The following is a 20,636-nucleotide window of genomic DNA, read 5'->3' as shown; positions in this document are numbered from 1 at the left end:
TTCTGGAAAGTTGACTCTTATTTCAATACAGATAAATTGTTTTTTAGACATTAGTGGGGAAAGCCCACTGATCCAATCTACCTTTTAAGAATGTTGCTTTATTCCCAAAAATCTGCTTGGTTTTAAATCCCCAAACCAGTTAGCAGCTTACGAAGCCAATATCTTGTGAAGGAAATATAGGAGCTACTTGAAAATTTGCCCTTGAAAGGTGTTGGTACTGAGATGATCCAGAAAATGGAAACTATATATTTTGGAAATGGTAGAAGATAAGGAAGGACCCCACTCTAATCAGTATTGCTCTGGAGCTCCTTTTTTTTTCTCTTTACATACTTACACAAATGGCCTAATAACATCCATTAATGAAATGATTGTTAGTCACCTGCCCCTCAAATTGTGTACTGTAGTAGCCACAGAGTAATACAGTGCTATATATTAGGTTGCAATTTAGATAAGGGGGGCTCTCTGCCCTCCCTGCCCCAGATATAGTCATAAAATGTTTGAACTGGAAAGAACCTTAGGAAATAAAATGTCAGAGTGAGGAAAGATAGGCAACACTCCATAACCTAAGATTATACACAAGAGTTGGCCCAAGAGGCGTGTGGAAAATCTGAAGATGCAAAGCAATTCTGCAGAAGAAAAGACACAATTGCCTCAGGAGACCAATGTGCACAGAATTATCAACTTAGATTTTTAAAATAGATATGTTGATGATGGAAGCAAGAACAAGTAACAAGATAAATATAAAATTCAGAGGAGAGGCATGTTTATCAAGGGTATTCAGAATGAGTTAAAGTTGGCAGCAAACGTAAAAGATAATGAAAAAGGACTTTTCAGCTATGTTGATGCCAAGAAGATCAAAATAGGAATAGGAGCATTGCTCAAGGTGAATGTGATCATGATATGGGAAAGTAAAAGAAGGTATAATGACTCCACTTTTGTTAACTTCTTTTCTTTGTTAAGAAGAATCTTCAGATAGGAAAAGAGCCACCTAAAATAACAGAAAAGTCAATAAATATGAAAAGGTTGTGAGTTTATTTCAAGACCCAGATGAACCATATCTCAAAATATTGACAAAATGTATAACTTCTGAGGTGCTTTCAGTGGTATTTTAAAATTGTAGAGAAAGGGAGACATGTATGTTCTTAGGACAGGAGACAAATGTCCCCATTTTGAACAAGGGAAGAAGAGTCATCAACCAATAAGCATTTACTAAGCACCTTGTGCTAGGTACATTGAATACAAATATGAAAGTAAAACAGTCCCTACCTTCTATTAGGGGATTGGGATGAGGGGTGGGTATAACATGTCCAGCCAAAGAATCAAGCATTTCTTTAGATATCTCACAGTCACTAAGCAATTACTGGAGATACACAAAAGCAAAATGGCCCTTGCCTTCAGGGACGTTGCATTCTAAAATGGGAAACACCACATACATAGGTGAATATATATAAAGTAGATAGAGGATCAACCAATAGTATCTAGGGAACCAGAAAATTTCTTTTGCAGAATATTCTTGAGCTGAGCCTTGAATGAAAAGCAAGGATTCAAAGAGACAGAAGTGATGAGAGAGAGCATTCCAGTCTTGGGGAACAACAGTACAAAATCAGGGAGACAGGAAATGGTGTGTTTTGTGTGAGGAACAGCAAAAAAGACAATTTAGATAGATCATAGAGGATCATGGAGGGGAGTAATGTGTAATGAGGTTGGACTCAAGTTTTGAAGAGCTTTCAGTGCCAAGCAGATAAGTTTATATTTGATGCTAGAAGAAATTAAGAGCCACTTGAATTTATTGAGTAGAGAGGTTACATGATCTGACATACTCCAGAAAAATCACTTGTTGTGTGGAGGATAGATTGAAGGGAGCCAATAGCAAGGTAGCCAATTAGGTGATTATTGGAATAATCTAAGGAAGAGATGATAAGAAATAAATAGGTTAAATAGATGGGTGGAGGAATGATGATAGACCTAGAAAGAGAGAGCACAAATAAATTGAGCCTTAAGAAGGTAATGAGTTGAGAGGTAATGAGGTGATAGAGCATTCTAAACATGGAAGACAATCTATATAAAAGTAGGCAGGTAAGAGGAATGTTCAGCTTGGGAAGATAGGTTGGATATGTTAAAGGGCTTAAAATAAAGGCTATTTTCTTTTTTTCCTAGAGACATGGGGTGGGGATGAGGTGGGGGTTGGAATTAGGGAAATCAACCATAGGATAGCATTGCAATAATCTACTCAAAAGGTAATGAATATCTAAACTAGAGCAATTGTGGTGTGAGTGGAGTAAAGGGAGTAGATATGAGAAAGATTGAGGATGTAAAATTAACACCACTTGAAAACTTATTGTATATGAGTAAAGAGTTGAGGATAACTCCTAGGTTGCAAATCTAGTATCTTGTACATTAATAGAAAAGAAAAGTCAGGAAGAAAGGAGGGTTTAGAGGTAAAGATTATGAATTCTATTTTGGACATATTGAGTTTAAGATGCCTATTCAGGGGGCAGCTACGTGGCTCAAAGGATTGAGAGCCAGACTCAGAGACAGGAGGTCCTATGTTCAAATCTGACCTCAGACACTTCCTAGCTGTGTGACCCTAGGCAAGTCACTTAACCCCCATTGCCTAGCCCTTACCACTCTTCTGCCTTGGAACCAATACATAGTATTGACTCCAAAGTGGAAGGTAAGAGGTTTTGTTTTTTTTTTAATGCCTATGGAATATCCAGATGGAGATGAGAGAGAGAGAGAGAGAGAGAAATTAAAAAACAGCAAACAAAACTGAAGAGTTGATCAGATGGGTAGAAACAAAACCATAATCAAACTGTGTCATAAAAACCCAGGCAAGAGAGAGTATCCAGAAGGAGGGAGGGGTTTACAATACCAAATATTCCAGAGAAACCAAGAAGGAAGAAGACAGAAAAAGCCATTGAATTTGGCCATGAAAAGCATTTTGATGATCTTGAAGAAAGCATTTTAAGTGGGGACTAAGATCAGGTGCAGGGAGTTTAGAAGTTAGGGTAAATTAAGGAAATTGAGGCAACCATATTGTAGAGATTAAAATTTATTAGTTTGACTACAATATATGGAAATTATAAATAATATGGTGGTTGCTGATTTAAAGTATTATTGCTCAAAGTCAAAATGACTTTTAATAGCTTTTCTTTACAAAAGAGGTGGAAAGAGTGTAAGTAGAGAAATACGGAAAGGTTTTTAGCCTACCTATCTAAATATTTCTCTGATGCTCGACTCAGCCAGGATCTTGTTGACTGGAATTAAACTCTTTTCAGAAGACGGGAAAGAACAGCCAGCTATTCACTCTCCTAAGTTGCCTCCAAGAGGTAGGTCAAGATGATGACTCAAGCTAAAGATGACTCCTAAGGCTGACTTTCTTATTGAAGCTCACTTCCATCTTGAAGCTCCTACTATAGCCTCAGAAATTCAGGGCCTTTTATGGTGTCTTCTTGTCCCTTCCCGGACAGTGTCTGTGGGATCCACTTCTTACCTTCTGGAGGAGTAAATTCTCATCAAAAGGGTTCACGTATCCTTAGCTGATTGAGTTTCTGAGGGTGTGAATTCTCTTAAGTGATTTGCAGCTCCTCCTCCTAGTTTAAACTTTTGTTGATTCAATAAAAAGGTAGACAAAGGAGAGTTAATCCTGTCTTCACAATCTAGTGAATTCTAAAGGGTACTTAAATTATTGTTAACCAAGTGTTAACTCAAAATAGACAAAAGAGAATAAAGAATTCCCTTTCACAAGTGTAAACTCAGAATAGACAAAGAAAACAAAAAGTTCTCATTTCACAATATGTAGACAGTTTTTCTAGGAATTTGAAATGGGAAATGAAGGAGAAATGTAGGCTCATACCTTGAGAGGAAAAGTAGGTTAAAGGGAAGAGTTTTTAAGTATTAGAAAGTTCTGGGCGTGTTTATAAGCAGCAGGAAAGGAGCTGGTGGCACAGGAGATAATTGAAAATTAGGGGGAGAGGGTTAGCTAGGTGACTTAGTAGATAGAGTGCCAAGCCTGAAGATGGTGAGACCCTGGGTTCAAATTTGGCCCCAGATACTTCCTATGTGACTCTGGCCAAGTCAGTTAGCCTCCATTGTGTAGTCCTTATAGTTCTTCTAACCTGCAACCGATACTTAGTATCTGTTCTAAGACAGAAGGTTTTTTTAGAAAGAAAAGAAAACAGAGGGAGAACAAATGATGGGTTATGAATAGAATGGAATTTTACTACACCACAAGAAATGATAAAGAGAAGAGATCCAGAGAAACCTGGGAAGACTTGTTTGAACTGATTCTAAGTCAGCAGAACCAGAACAATTTATACAATGACCTCATTATTGTAAAGGAAAACAACTTTGAAAAACTTAAAAATTCTGACTAATTACTGTTTCAGAAGTCTGATGGTGAAACATGCTTCATACATCATTTCAGCACTATAGGTACAAAATGAGACATACTTTTTCAGATACCACCAATGTGCAAATTTGTTTTGCTTTACTATACTGGGTGGGAGGGGCTTTCATTTGGGGATAGAAGAGAGAGTTGCAAAGTACAATAAAAAGGTAATTATAGAACCAGGAGAACATAGTACACAGAAAGTAAAACACTGTGGAGCAATCCAATGTAACAGACTTTGCTACTAGTAGCAATGCAACAATCCAGGACACTGCTGAAGGTCTTATGGAAAAGAATGCTAACCACATTTAGAGAAAGAACTATGGGAGTAGAAATGCAAAAGAAGAACATAGGACATCATTCATTACATGTATATATAGGTATGTTATTTGGGATTTAGGCTTTAAAACATCTCTCTATAACAAAAATGAATATGGAAATAAGTATCAAGTGATAGCATTTGTACAACCCAGTGGAATTGCTTGTTGGCTCTGGGAGGGAGGAGGGAAAGAAAATAAATCATGTAAACATAGAAAAAATATTTTAAAATAATTTTTTTTAAAAAAGAGGTAATGATAGGGGGCAGCTGGGTGGCTCAGTGGATTGAGAGCCAGGCCTACAGACAGGAGGTCCTGGTTCAAATGTGGCCTCAGACACTTCCTAGCTGTGTGACCCTGGGCAAGTCACTTGACCCCCATTGCCTAGCCCTTACCACTCTTCTGCCTTGAAGCCAATACACAGTATTGACTCCAAGACAGAAGGTAAGGTTTTAAAAAAAAAAAAGAGGTGCTCTTCCTCCTCCTCCCCTAGCGGCCACAGCATGGGCCTGGGCCCAGCCATGCCTCCGCCCCACGGGCCCAATGCAGCTGCAGCCCCAGAGGGCTGGGGCGGCCCTAAGCAGCCCGGGAGGCCACTGAACTAGAGCAGAAGCAGCGGCGGCGGGACGCGCAACAGCGGCAGCAGCTGCAGCACCTCGAGTCCTTTTATGAAAAACCTCCTCCTGGACTTATTAAGGAAGATGAGACTAAGCCAGAAGACTGTATCCCAGATGTACCAGGCAATGAACATGCCAGAGAATTTCTGGCTCATGCTCCAACTAAAGGACTATGGATGTCCCTGGGGAAAGAAGTCAAGGTTATGCAATGCTGGCGCTGTAAACGGTATGGACACAGAACAGGTGACAAAGAATGCCCATTCTTTATCAAAGGCAATCAGAAATTAGAACAATTCAGAGTAGCACACGAAGATCCCATTTATGACATCATAAAAGAGAATAAGCGGCATGAAAAGGATGTGAGGATACAGCAGTTAAAGAAGCTACTAGAATATTCTACCTCAGATGAAGATGGCACTAGTTCCAGCTCCTCAGAATGTAAGGAGAAGCATAAGAGAAAGAAGAAGAAAGAGAAACATAAGAAAAGGAAAAAGGAGAAGAAAAAGAGAAAGAAAAAGAAAAAAAGCACAAATCTAAATCAAATGAGAGTTCAGACTCTGACTAAAAAGTCATTTCCTTTGAATCCACCTTGTCACTCCAGAATCATAGCTGAATGTCAGAGGTAAAGAAGAAGTAGCCACAAAAGGGCCTCAGTTGACAGAGAAAAGGGAACCAAAAAACTTGCATAGTTAGCATCCCCCCATGGCATTTTGCCCTCACTGCCAACAGTGATGAATTCACCGTGATATTGAGTTTCTTATATGCCACACTGATGGATTCTCCTCCTCCTCCTCCTCTCTGTGTACTGTAGTTTGTGATTAGTTTTGAAAAAAAAAATCAAGCATAAGATACAAAAATATTCTAGGTATTTCCAAGAGAGATTCCCCTAGAAGATCAGAGGGTTAATGGAGTAGTAGGATGACTTGAGAAGTTGAGATCTTCAGCAGTTACAAGTGTATTCTATTGAGTGATGAATAATAAAACTCCATTATTTCTCACTTAAAAGTGAATATCCTTGCTGTATACTTGCAAAATCTAATGGTAGAAGAATGGAAAAGGAGGTAGCTATATGAAATATCTTATCTTCATTGTAATCATTTTGTTGTAGAATCTGGCACTCCACAAAGTAACTGATCTACTAAGATTTCTAGGGAAAAAAAAACTTTTTTTGTCAGCAGAAAATCCTTCCTTTCCTTCCCAGTACAATCTACTCCCCAATGCAGAACAACAACAAAGAAAACCCAATAAAAATGTGAACTCAAAAAAAAAAGAGGTAATGATAGAGATGCAAAAAAGAAAAAAAAAGGAATGTCAATGGAATGGTTAAAACATACCCAGAAGAGAGAAAAAGATTACAGTGGAAACAAGCACTGTTAAATTTAATGTATCTTTTTTTTTAAGCAAGTAGTATGTAATAGAGATCATAGTTGAATTAGTCTTCTTTTCTGTTCTTTTATATTAAAATGTTAATTTTGAGAGGCAGTTGAGTAGATCAGTGGATTTAGAGCCAGGTCTAGAGATCCTTAGAGCTGACTCAGTCTCTGTCCAGTCCTGCTCCACGAAATTCTGCTCATACTAAAACCACCTCAACTCCTCGTCCTGTTCTATCTCTAAATTTACCCAAACTCCTCCCACTCAAGTTATTTCCCCGCCTACATCTATTACCTATTCTATAGCAACTGAAATAAAAAAAAAGAGGCAGAAACCAAAAATAATTCAATTATATACCTATTCCCCTTAAAAGGAATATCCACCTTTGATAAGAGTGGAGATGTAATTTTGCTAAGGCATCATACACCATTCACACACACACACACACACACACATATATACACCCAAGATATTGAGAGATTCAAGCAAAATATCCCTTCTTTTGAGGATGTACCAATTATGATTATTAAAAAGCTAGAGAACATTTTTCACACATATAATCCCAGATGTATTGATGTTGAAAATTTGCTCCAAGCTTTTTTGACAGAAAGAGAGAAAAATAAGATCATCTCTCTTGTCAATCAGGCTCAGGGAAGGAGAGCAGTTCATTGGCCTCTGCAAGGCCCAAAATGGAACCCCAACAATGAACAAGATTATATAAGACTCTGCCAGGCTAGAAAGGTATTATGAAGCATAATGAGAACTTGCTCTGATGAAATCTGAAAATCTTAAACAAAAACCTGATGAAAATCCGTCCCAATTTATGGATAGACTTATTGAGCTGGGAGGTAGATATATAGACCTGGATCATTCCAGAGAAAGGGATGTCAGACAAATAAGAAGACAATTTGTGAAAAAGCTATTGTAAAGTTGTCAGAGATTATTTTAAGACCAATTATCTGAATTGGGCTAGTATGGACCTTGAAGATTTGAGGAGAGTAGAAGTTTATGTATTTATCGGCCATGAAAAGAAAGATGAGGAGAACTGTGACTTGATAGAGACATTAAGGAGAGAAATTAAAAGTTTAAAGGAAGAAATTGAAAGAGAAAAAGCAAATTGAGCAGTGGCTATAGCCTATTTGCAAGAATACACAAATCAAACACCAGTGTGTTACTTCTATGGAAAAAGGGTTAATATAGTTTTAAACTGTAGAAAGTGGAATCAGGTACTCAATAACATAAATTTTAGAAATAATGGAAACTTTAGGAATAACAACTTTAGAAATAATAACAATTATAGAAATAATAACTACAAAAACACATTTAGAAATACTAATCCAAATGAGACAAATGATAATTTACAACAATATGTCTGAAATGGAGTTCACCCATGCTATGCTCAGGTGGAAATCCCTCTCAACAAGAGTAAACCCAGAGAAATGGCCAAGGGCCTTTATGATGATCTGAAAGGAGAGAAAGGACTTTGGAATCAGAGAATGAAACCTTTGATTTCCTAGACACTGATATCTTAACACCATTTATCCCAGTCTGTTCTTCCCTACATAGTTATGAATCTCATGTAACCTTGAAAATTGGGGACATATTATGATTGCCTCTTAGACACTGGAGCTTCCATATCAGTGTTGATGAGTAAACAGATTCCAAGTGCAATTCTATTGGCTTTTTAAATGTAGTTGGTGTATCTGGGGTACATCTGAAGGTCCCAAAGCTTTCCCCTCAAATGGTGTCTGTGGAACCTCTATCAGAACATTCTTTCCTTCTAATGCCTAGCTCCCCTATAAATTTATTAGGGAGAAACCTTTTATGTAAACTTAGAACCACAATAACATGCTCTCAAAATGTTGTTATGACACTAGAATTGCCTGAGGAATCTTTGAATTTGCTCTCTGTACTTCTTTTATTTTTTTTAAATTTTATTTAATTAGTCAATTTAGAACATTTTTCCTTGGTTTCAGGAATCATATTCTTTCCCTCCCCTCCCACCACCCCCTTCCCATAGCTGATGCACAATTCCACTGGGTATTACATGTGTCCTTGATCAAAACCTATTTCCATGTTGTTGATGTTTGCACTAGGATGATCATTTAGAGTCTACATCCCCAATCATGTCCCCATCGACCCATGTAATCAAGCACTTGTTTTTCCTCTGTTTCTACTCCCACAGTTTTTCCTCTGAATGTGGATAGTGTTCTTTCTTGTAAATCCCTCTGAATTGTTCTAGATCACTGCATTGCCACTAATGGAGAAGTCCATTACATTCAATTGTACCACAGTGTATCTGTAGCATACCAAGCATATCAGCATCTTGAAAGTATTATTGGTGTATTGATATTGTATCTTATGTGTTCATATACCAGACTCATGGTCCTGTTATTTCTTGATTATTGTATTTCCAAATCTTTAGTCCAAAGGACAAAAGAATTCCTGAGTAGGACATTATTTGCCACAGGGTCCTAGCTCCTACCTTCTCAGACCACATTCCATACCAAGTCACATGTATGACTAACCTCCTCCTCTATAATTACATGGTTGTCAATTGAGCCAATGTTAAATCATATGTCATGTCACATGTTCATTAGCTACCTCCCATTCCACATTCCTGGATTCTTTTATTGAAGTTTGAGAACACATGAAGCTCAGAGAATACCATCAGAGAAGCATGCTGGATCCCATGTTTTTTAACTCTTTGTCTCTGACTCTTTGTTATGTTCTCTCTCTATAACCACCTTCATCCATTTTCCCTCAGTCTCCATTCTCCTTCTCAGGTGCCCACCCACAAAGATATTAATTAGGAACTGCAGATAGCTCCTACAGTATCAGTCTCTGTATATAATGTTCTCCTGGTTCTGCTCCTCTAACTCTGCATCAATTCCTGGAGGTCATTCCAATTCACATGGAATTCCTCCAGTTCATTACTCTTTTGAGCACAATAGTATTGCATCACCAACATATACCACAATTTATTCAGTCATTCCTCAATTGGAGGTCATCCCCTCATTTTGCAATTTTTTCCACCACAAAGCACAGCTATAAATATTCTTGCCTGTACTTCTTTTAGACAGTCAAGGTGGACAAACCTCCCACCTTTGAAATACCAGCTGATATACCTGAATCTCTCTGGGCCACACCTTCATCCTGTGTAATTAGAATATGTTACCCTAAAAACTACAGTTCCCAGCACCCCACTCTCCTCACATTACATGCTGATGTAGGGAGATTATAAATTTTGTGTAGCTGGGGTACAATCAAATGTAATGGACTTCTCTACTAGCAGCAATGCAATAATCCAGGGCAATTCTGAGACTTGTGAGAACAAACACCATCCACATTCAGAGGAAGAACAGTAGGAATAGAAACACAGAAGAAAAACAACTGCTTGATCACATAGGTCGATGGGGATATGATTGGGGATGTAGACTCTAAGCCATTACCCTAGTGTAATTATCAATAATATGGAAATAGGTCTTGATCAATGACACGTGAAAAAAACAACGGAATTGTGTGTCAGCCTTGGGAGGGAGTGGGGGAAGGGGAGGGAAAGAAAATGAATCTTGTAAACATGGAAAAATATTCTAAATTAGTTAATTAAATAAATTTTTCCCCAAAAAATAATAAATTTTGTGTAGCCTTTCCACTCTCTCTTGATTTGATTGGTTTGGTGGAGGTGGCATGAGGTGAGTGGCAGGAGAATCTATTAACATGGCCTTATATTTTGTTAGATGATTTCCTTTTTATTCCTTTTACTTCAAGTGATTATTAATAAACTCTATAAAATATTCTTGGAGTGTTGGATATTAATTAAAATCCTACATTTTTGGCGAACCACTACAGAAGATAGAATCCTTGAATTTTTTTTTTTTAAATAACCCTTACCTTCCGTCTTGGAGTCAATACTGTGTATTGGCTCCAAGGCAGAAGAGTGATAAGGGCTAGGCAATGGGGGTCAAGTGACTTGCCCAGGGTCACACAGCTGGGAAGTGTCTGAGGTCAGATTTGAACCTAGGACCTCCCATCTCTAGGCCTGGCTCTCAATCCACTGAGCTACCCAGATGCCCCCTCCTTGAATTTTTTCAAGAAAGCCTTTGAGTAAAGGATAGGGAGCAGATAAATTTTGCTCCTACTGATAAGCTGCATTTTCGCCCTGGGGCTCCTGGCCAAAAAGGATAAACTTCTGCTGTCCACAAGCTACTGCAGTACCTGCCCAATTGCCCGAAAGTTTGAGAGATATTTAGAAGCATCTTGTTTTTTCTGCATGGAGGGTGAAGTATAAATCCCCTTTTCCCCATCCCCATGTGGGTCTCAAACCTGCACTAACCACTTTTCAGCAGGGGAACACAGCATGGAGCAGTCAATCCATGGTAGCTACCTCAACCCCAGACTGACTAACCCAGTGGGACTTCCATGCTCCTGGCTGTGGGGGTGGGGACTGAGGTGTCTTGTGGCCCCTGGCATTTTTACCCTTAGTGGGGAGGAGAAAGAAGGTTACTCTTCTTAACCTCTTAACTTTAGCCAGTACATATCAGGGTAGCGCCACCTACAGACAGGAAGTAGAATTGCAAGCATGGCCCACTATGAAAGAACAGTGCATTACAGCTTTAGGATGTCTTTTCTTACTACTGTTCATAGATGTACTGATTAGATACCTTGCAGTTGATAGCTTAAGTAATCTTGAGATTCAGAGGGGAGATTCATCTCCCTACTCCTCCTTACCATTTTGGCCTGCCCAGTCTCTGCAACACATTGTATTTAAAAGGGGAAGTTAAGTTGTATCTGAGGAGGGTTAAGCCTTTTGTATTGAGCTGGGGAAAGAGGGGAGACCCCCCCTTCTCAAAGTGGGTTTCAGGGGAGACAACTGATGTTTAAGGTTGGCTCAGAGAGAGGAGAGGGGGTTTGAATATTTTTCTCCTTCTGCCTCCCCCCCCCCTTAGCTAAGGCTGCACTCCCAGATTCACTCTTCTCCCTCTTGTCCCCCTCCACTACACGAGACCAAAAGGTCTCCCCTTGACCTGTCTACTCACACTCCGCTTAGGGAAAAGTTAACTATTTTAATGTCAAATCAATCAAGGTAATACAAAAGGAATAACTAGCATGGAAAGAATGGGAAAGGGGGTCCCTGTCTCTATCTAAACCCTTTCCCCTCCCTCCTCAAATTTATGGGGAACTCGGGCCTTGGCAGCCTGAGCCCCCTGAGAGAAAGTCAGGTTGACCACCCCCTAGGCAACAGTAGCTGAGGTAAAGTCTGCTCGGGTTTCTCTTCAGAAAATCCCTTGAATTGGGAAATGATGGGGGGGAAGGATTTCCAGTCACCAGCAGGAAAAGTGGGTAACCCTCAGGAGAAAGTCTTTTTTTCACCCTCTCCTTTGGCTTCTCAAGACTGAGAGCCACTCCTCTACCAGCCAGAGTCTTCTCAAGATTCCTATCCCTTGGGGCCCCTCCCCCTTTGAGGTGATCAATTTCACACACTCTTCAGCCTGGCACTTTTTCTTTAGTGCCAGCCTCTGTCACAACATCCAATATGGGGTTCGTCTATACTATGCCCAGTGCGGGTATGGGGAACCCCAGAGGTGTGACCAAAGGAATCTATATGGATGATGATACTGGGAAAGGGAAGGAACCTTAAAAGCTGGAGGTGAATTTTTAACTTTTCAGACTCCATTGCTAATTGTTTCGGTTTGTTCCTCTCCAAATAGTGAAGAAGTCTCTGTAATGCTACTCTCAGAATTAGAGGAAAAGACTCTTGAATTCAGTGCCTGTATCCTGTCACATATATTATATTTGCTGATTATTTGCATTAAGATTTAATTTTGTTTTTTTAAGTTCATATATTAATTTAATGTAATGTTCTGTTACTGTAATAAGTTGGTTAAAAGAAAAGTTCAAAACTAACTATATATATAAAATGGCAGGTTTATTTAACTAAAGGGTAAAAGGGAATTAGGGAATAATTAACTCTTAACCTAAACAGAGATTAAAAACCTCACACCTCTAATTATTCTAAACTAAATTCTTAAATTAATAATTAATGTTAAGGGATTTTGGTAGAAATAGGGACAAAGAGCCAAAGAATCTCACAATACAGGAGTCTTATTTGATTCAAGCAGTAATCCCAGTTCTAAGTCACAAGCCCTGTTGAAATCCATTTCCCTGTAGCAGCAGCAACAGCAAGGACAGTCAGAATATCAAGAAAGCCAAAGAATAGGGAACCACTGGCTATCTGGGTCCACCTCAGAGATCCCAGACAGAAACCTTCTGGGCTTTCCTGACTGCTGGAGAAAAGCAGCCTCTCCCTCTTCCAGTGGAATCCACCAACTCTGTCCAGCAACTGCCTCTGAGTTTCAGTTCCCCAGCTTCTGAGAGTTGTGTGGAATGTTGGTTTGCAGAATCTCTTGCTGTCTGCTAGCTCCTGCTAAAATCCCTTACTACAACACTATGTCACTTTTTGTTTAGCTATATGTGCTGTTACATTGTCTTTATTTGTACTTTCCTATATGACTAAACTGGAAGTACATTGTAAAAGTCCATAAACAACTTGCGCAAACCCTTTTCCGTGGAAAAACCATAGGTCCTTATGGATGCTGGATTTTCATCAAATCCAATGAGGTCACATGTTGCCTAAATGGGTTTTTGTTACTTTTTGCCTTTGTTAATTGTAACATAGATGATGATGGAAGGAGTCCATCAAACTGGTTACAACCTGTATACCACCTCTGGAGAATTTAATGACCTAAAAATTTATTTTAAGGGGTCTTCATAAGTGATTTTTCAGGATATCTAGGAGCACCACTACCTCTGACTGATCATTTGCCTAACTTTGGGTTGTTTGTAACAAAAGGTAAGGGTCTATTTAGTAGTTGAAGTGAAGTCCAATGGCCCTATTGTATTCCCCACCTCCACATTTATAAAAATATAATGGATGAGACATCAGAAGTGATTCTCACTATTGTATTGTATCTCACTCACCTCTACTTTGCAATGGATGGGACATATAAAGACATTCCTTTTATAGCTGTTAGTCTCATACCAAAGGAGAGAGGGTTTCCTAAGGGGCTTGGTTACCTTGTGATGTGTTATAATTTCATCCAGGAGGTGGGAATGTTTTCCCAGGGCACTTTGTAACCACTAGATGGGGGGGTGGGGGGTTGGAGTTAATATATTTTTTACTCTTTAGCTTACTCTCCCCTTCCACCAGAATGATCTAGATTCTTGGTGACATTTTAGACCCAACAGGTTTTCATCAGCAGTATAGAAGTTGTTGGGGTTTTGTTTGTTTGTTTGTTTGTTTCTGGGCTCCTCTGCCACATTTTGGAATGATGGCAGTAATCGACTTTGTTAAAAATATCTCAGCCAAGGTTGAAAGATTGGCTAGATCTGGAGAACTTGTGACAAGTATCCATGAGCATCAAAGGTTTATTTTTTTTAATGTCACACAGCAAGTCATGTGAATCCTATATAATAGTGGGTTTTGTTTGCTATTTTCATTAAATGGACTCTTGTGATTTGGGGGATTTTGGTACTTCTTTGAATGTGCATTACCTGTTATACTACTATTATATATATAAAGCTGTTACTTGGTGAAAATCATTTGCACTCACACTGTGGATCGTGGCCAAGTTAAAAAGGAAATGGATCTCATTTTGGGGTAAGAAACCTTTGTATTGCACCTCTCCTGGGTAAACGCAATGTGTCACTGCGACCTAAATACTTTTGATTTTTTAAATTTTATTATTTTTCCTTGTATGTTCAATAGAGTATTTGAGTTTTCTTTTTTCTCTCATTTTTTGTACTTGAAGCACATGTTACCAGTATTAATAATCTTTTTTCACTAAATTTACAATAGCTATTAGCCTTAATATTAATGCATACTCAAAAGCTTTAGACTATGGAAACTGCCATTGAGTGTTAAATATTATGGGACTTTGATTAATGATTGTGTCTGATTCCAGGAGAAGGAATCAGAAAAGATTCATTATACAGTGCCAGAAGCACAAGGTCAAAGGAGACCAACCAATCCCAATGGGATTGATGAGAATCTGCACAGATAGAGGACTTGTTTTGGAGTTTGAGGAAGCAGCTGTTTGACAACGTCAGACACAGAATTTCCCTGTGCCAGTTTCAGACAAAGTACCTCGGCTTAGCTATAATTCTGGCTCCCCTATTCCTGAGAGTGAAGGTAAAATCAGACCATGGAATAATATTTCCCATTTACTGCAAAAATCTAGCCCTTTTTCTTACTCTCTAATAAGTGTGGCAATTTTCTGTAGTCCTGGCTACTAATTGGGTAAGTGCATATTGCTGCAATGGTCCTACAGGCATGTGGGACATAAATCACTTTATTAGGCCCTGATTCTAGGAACTGTTATAGGCTTATTCTTACTTAGAATTTTTATATATTTAATTTTGATTTTGTTTCCTTTTCTTCTATTTGGTTTTCTTTATGTTTTTTTACTTCCTTTTGACAATTGATTCATACACCTCATAACTCAGCCATGTATCCGAGGGTGATCTGTGTGTTTGTCAAGACCCTCCTCAAGGGATGGTTGTATAATTGTCATAAAATTCTAGTTTTATAAATTTTTTTTCTTGTTTGAGAGTAGTTTTATGCTAAGAAACTTGCTACCTCCACAAATCAGGAAAGGGAACTGTTCAGAGAAGGCCCCATGGAGATGCCTGCAGAAACCACACACTGCACCAAAAGATCCAAAATGAACTTTGGAATGTGGGGATTGAACTGGGGGTTAGAGGGGGGTTTGAATGTATTTATTTCGAATGTGCATTCTTATGCCAAAGGGTACTGTTCCCTAATTGGCTTTTTGTCAATGCGCCTAGCAATTATGGGTTTTGTTCTCTCTTTTTTATTTCTCTTATCCCCAAATTATTGTAATTTCCCCCTTAGAAAGTGCAATATTGTATGTACCTCTAGTTATAGATCTTTTAGAGATGTAAGTTGATTATGTGTATTGATTCCATGGGGAAACTAGGCATGTAAATCTGGGAGATTTCTACATGCTCGTTTTCCATGGGAATCATGGGGTGGGGGAGGCTATATCATTATAATCTGTTATATTAGGGATAAATTTGGATTAGGCTTGGCATAAAGATTTCATAAGTTAAGGGGTAAGAGAAAACCTTGTCAAAATCTCAAGCCCAGTTTAGAATTTTGCAACCAAGGCCTCTGCTGGAATTCTGAGAATTCATGGGGGTTGGAGTCTCTTGAATGTGAGCTTGGTCCAAGAAGCAGCATTATCCTGAGCTTCCTGGTTTTTCCCTGTGGTAACCTTTTTGAAATAGCAGCATGGTAGTTGGGAAAGAGAGGTTACTATTTGACAGTGGCTGAAGAGTAAAAACTGACAGATGTAAACCTTAAAATTTCTTAGACTTATAAATGTTGGAAATTTCACCATTGGGAAATTTCATACTTGGAAAATTTCTTAATGATAGTCTATTGGAATGTGAACCCCACTGGCATGGGAGGTTCCTTCTCCTCCCTACTTAAGATTACTTTAGGACAGAAACCTTTTGCTGAACAATGGAAAGGGCTTTGACCTATGCTTAAGCATAGAACAGGAAGTTCTTTGAGTCATGATTGATTTTAGAATTGATACAATAGAGATACTTGGAATGACAGAACCAGGTCTTGGAAAATACAATTTCCACCCTACTCAGTCCTAACAGGATTTAGGAAGGGCTGCAGCATAGATCAAGATTTAATTATTTGAGAATATGACCTTCAACAGACATGTGCAAAGCCACAGACCTCTGGGCGATCCTGGGTTAAGGTAGAGCCACCATTGGCACAGGGAAGACATGGACAGTGATTGGTAGATGTGAGAACTGAGGGGAGGCGACTTGGATGGGTTTCCTTAAAGATAGCGGGGTCTGAGGACTAGAGGAGGATGGTTGGAGAGGTTTGGCTCTGAGAAGCTTGCTCTGAAGGAAGCTGGAGGTGGAGGCCCCTGAGACTGTTTCTCCATTTTGGTCACGTGAGTGATAGGGACTGATCTCTTTTCTTTGCCTCAGCTATCTAAGGACTTGGGCCTTTTGGCCCAGCCTAAACAGAAGGGGTATTTAAGCCCTATTCCCTTCTCTCCCCTTTCTCTCTCCCTCTCTCTCTCTATCTCTAATACCTTTCTTCCTCCTGTTTGTAATTAAACTCCATAAAAGGTTGACTGCTGACTTGAGTTTTCATTTAGGAATTACATAGCTGAATTCCTTGGTGACCTTAAATTAATATATATCAGTCTTTTAAGTGATTTCCTTGTCACACAGAGAGAAGAAAATATCTTTTTTTCTCTGATCTCTGTGAGAAAACAGAGAGGGCAAGCTCCATCATACTCAAGTCATTTCTGCTTCAACCAGATTCAACCTTGGCTGGAACTAGCAGTATAATCTTTACTGAAACATCTTGAGACAGTATTCTTTTTTTTTCTTTTAAACCCTTAACTTCCGTCTTGGAGTCAATACTGTGTATTGGCTCCAAAGCAGAAGAGTGGTAAGGGCTAGGCAATGGGGGTCAAGTGACTTGCCCAGGGTCACACAGCCAGGAAGTGGCTGAGGTCAGATTTGAACCTAGGACCTCCTGTCTCTAGGCCTGATCCTCAATCTACTGAGCTATGCAGCTGCCCCCTTGAGACAGTATTCTTAAATTGTATATAATTTTAAATAAGGATTTTAGACAAAGGCTTAATTTAGATAGAAATTTAGGGATAAGTTAGGATAAGAAGACAACATAGATTTGGGGTAACCCAAACAGAAGAAGGTCCGTGAGGACTTGGGAAGTTGGTGTGGGATGATTTAGGGAACCCTTTATCCTTGAACCCATTATCTTTTATTTCTTTACAACTTTAATATATTAAATCTAGATTATGTGTGTGTATGTATTTGTCTCCTAAGTTATCCATTGTACCAGCCAAAAAGTAGGTCCAACACTGTCACATTGGCCCTGATCTACAGTAGTTGGCATCACAATACAACAAGTACAAAGAAGATACTATGTCACAAAATTATCCTAACAGTTACCCTAAAAACTATCATTCCCAGCACCCCACTCTCCTTCTCATGTTATGTGCTGACATAGCTCCCTATAAAATTTGTTATAAATTGTTATAAATTTTGTCCTGCCAGTCTCTCTTGATTTGATCTGTTTGGTGGAGGTGTTGTGAAGTGAATGGCCTTATATTGTTAGATAATTTCCTTTTTATTCCTTCTACTTCAAGTGATTATTAATAAACTCTATAAAATATAATTCTTGGCATGTTGGACATTAATTTAAATCCTACATTTAAATGTAGGCCTTCTCAAATCAGCTGTTCCAGTGCAAATCAAAACAAAAGGTGGCCGGTTAAAAAGCCAAAATTAGATGTAAATGGAAAACCTGTCTATCAATTTGTGCGTAATTTAAGGGTTGTAAACAATCATATCATCAAAAGACATCCTGTGGTTCTAAGCCCATCCACAATTATTTCCTCTATTATTAGCACAGTCTCATATTTTAGGAGAGTAGATTTGTGTTCAGCATTTTTTTCCATACCCACTCATGAAGATTCCAGAAATATATTTGCCTTCACCTGGAAAGTTTCATATGGATGTGGTGTTCTTTGCCCCAAGGGTACATGGAAAGTCCCACTTTATTTTTGCAAATTTTAACACAAGATTTAGAAAATATTAAGTTTAAGGAGAGCCATTTGATACACTTTGTAGATGTAGACTCTTGGCCTCACCAAATGCCACAGCATGCCAAGAAAATAGCAAACATCTTCTTTTGGAACTATATGAGAGAGGCCACAAGATCTCAAAGGCAAAAGTTTAGTGGTGTCTCCCCAAAGTAGAGTATTTAGGGTTTATTTTAATTGCTGGTGCCCACTTCATTTCCCCTAATTGCATCAAAGATATTAAAAAATTAAGCGTTCTCTCCACTAAGAAACAGTTGAGAGCAATTCCAGAAGCAACAGAATTTTGTAGACAGAGGATTCCTTGCTATGGGGAAATCACTAAACCCCTTATAGCACTGACAAAAAAAAATTCATTCACTGAACCATTTAGGTTAGAGGTGGAACACCTGTCAGTTCTTTCTAAATTAAAACAGGCTATCCTGTCTGCCCTTGCTATAGGCATCCCAGATTACAAAAAACCATTCACTTTATATGTACACAAATGGAGAGGAGTAGCTTTAGGTATTTTAACTCAAACTTTAGTAACTGTTCAACGTCCAGTCACTTATTCCTTGGCCCAAATGGACCCAGTAGCCTCAGGAGCATCACTATGTCTTAGAGGCATAGCTGCCATAGCTTTATTAGTAACTAAATCTGCTGGTTTAGTATTGGGATACCCACTAACAATAATGTGCCCACATGAAATCAAAGCATTGTTGCTAAGGCATAGAACACAGACATTTTCCGACCAAAGACAAGATACAAAGTAACCTTGTTAGGCAATGAAAATATCACCTTAAAACACTGCACAACACTTAACCCTGCCACCTTGCTTCCAGATTTACCAGTTATAGGAGATCCATTACACAATTGTGAATTTTTAGTGTCCATGGCTAAAAAACTTCAAGATAATCTCCTGGACATTCTTTTAGACAACCCAGATCTAGTCTTATTCACTGATGGTTCTTCTTTCATGAGGGATGGCATATGCTACACTAGAACTGTAGTCACAGAAGTTGCCACTCTGTAGTCAAATTCACTGCCTTCAAATATAAGTGTTAATGGTACAGAACTGATAGCTCTGAAGCATGCCTGTATAATTGCAAAAGATAAGAAATCCCAGGTAAAATTCCACCTTTTTACAGGAAGCTTTTTCTGTCCCACCTTAATTATAATGTCTTTCCTCTATTAATTCTAATTTATTCTATATATTGCATTTTTGTATATAGTTATTTACATATTTTCCTCCTCTCCCCACACCCACATTAGATCATGAGCTCCTTGAGAGTAGATACAATCTTTTGCCTTTCCTTGAATCCCCAGTGCTTAGCACAGTACCTGGTATAAAGCAAGTACTCAATAAATACTCATTAACAATTGACTTAACTGATTGAGAATACAGACTATTTTCTAGAAAGAGTTGGTTGGATACCTAATCCTTGATTTTTTAAATCCTTGGGTATTTTTCTTTAATATAAATTCTAAGTGTTAATCACTTAGAAATCCAGATTCTCCTAGATTTTTTTCTGTAGGAATTGATTTATAACTTGCTTAAAATACTTTTGTGAGGTTGTAATATTTATTTTATCTCTGTACTGGTTTGTTATTTTATATATTTGATCATCTTGTAGATGTCCATTTAAAGCCAATTCACATATAAGTCAAGACATCACCCATGATGTCATTGGTTCTCTTAGAAACAAATGACTAACAACCAATATCCATTTAAGTTTTCCATTTTGTTGTCAGATAGTTCAATACAGTGATCTCTGATAATTTCCTTTATTTCCATTCCTTTTTTGTTTATTGCCCCTTCTAATTTCTTTTGTTGTCGATTTTATTTACCCTTTCTTTTAATTCAAATCATCTAGTGTTTTATTAGCATTATTAGCCTTTTTAATAGCTTTTTGTTTTTATTTAGTTTTTTAAATTTTCAGTTCGGTTTATTTTGCTTTTAATTTTCAAAATCTTGTGATTATTACATTGTTGCATGATAAACAAGTATTTGTTTCTTTTTTCTCTTCTGTCAGTGTGTTTAGGGAAATTATTCTTTTCTACACACTGAATTATCTTTATCCCATAAAGTTTGATATGCCCTTTCATGATTATAATTTTATTTAATTTTTTAAATTTCCATAATTTTATTTTTCAGGAAGTCATTATTTAGAACTTCTATAGATTTCATTAAGTCAATTTTTTTCACATTTCCTTTATTTATTGTAATTTTTATTGTACAATGATACATAAAGGATCTGTTTTTTTGTCCATGAGG

General features: G+C 38.1%; 1 protein-coding gene and 1 pseudogene across 2 annotated transcripts in view; both read left to right on the top strand.

Moving 5' to 3' along the window:
* Nucleotides 1-20,636, top strand: part of GNG7 (G protein subunit gamma 7) — a 407,763-nt gene that overhangs the window by 261,799 nt on the left and 125,328 nt on the right. The gene's annotated exons all lie outside the window — the stretch shown is intronic.
* On the top strand, nt 761-20,223 carry LOC100020257 (retinitis pigmentosa 9 protein homolog; annotated as a pseudogene).

Source organism: Monodelphis domestica, chromosome 3, assembly GCF_027887165.1.
Source record: "Monodelphis domestica isolate mMonDom1 chromosome 3, mMonDom1.pri, whole genome shotgun sequence".
NCBI lineage: Eukaryota > Metazoa > Chordata > Mammalia > Didelphimorphia > Didelphidae > Monodelphis > Monodelphis domestica.
Note: the sequence above shows the minus strand (reverse complement) of the source record. Positions and strands in the feature narration are given on the sequence as shown.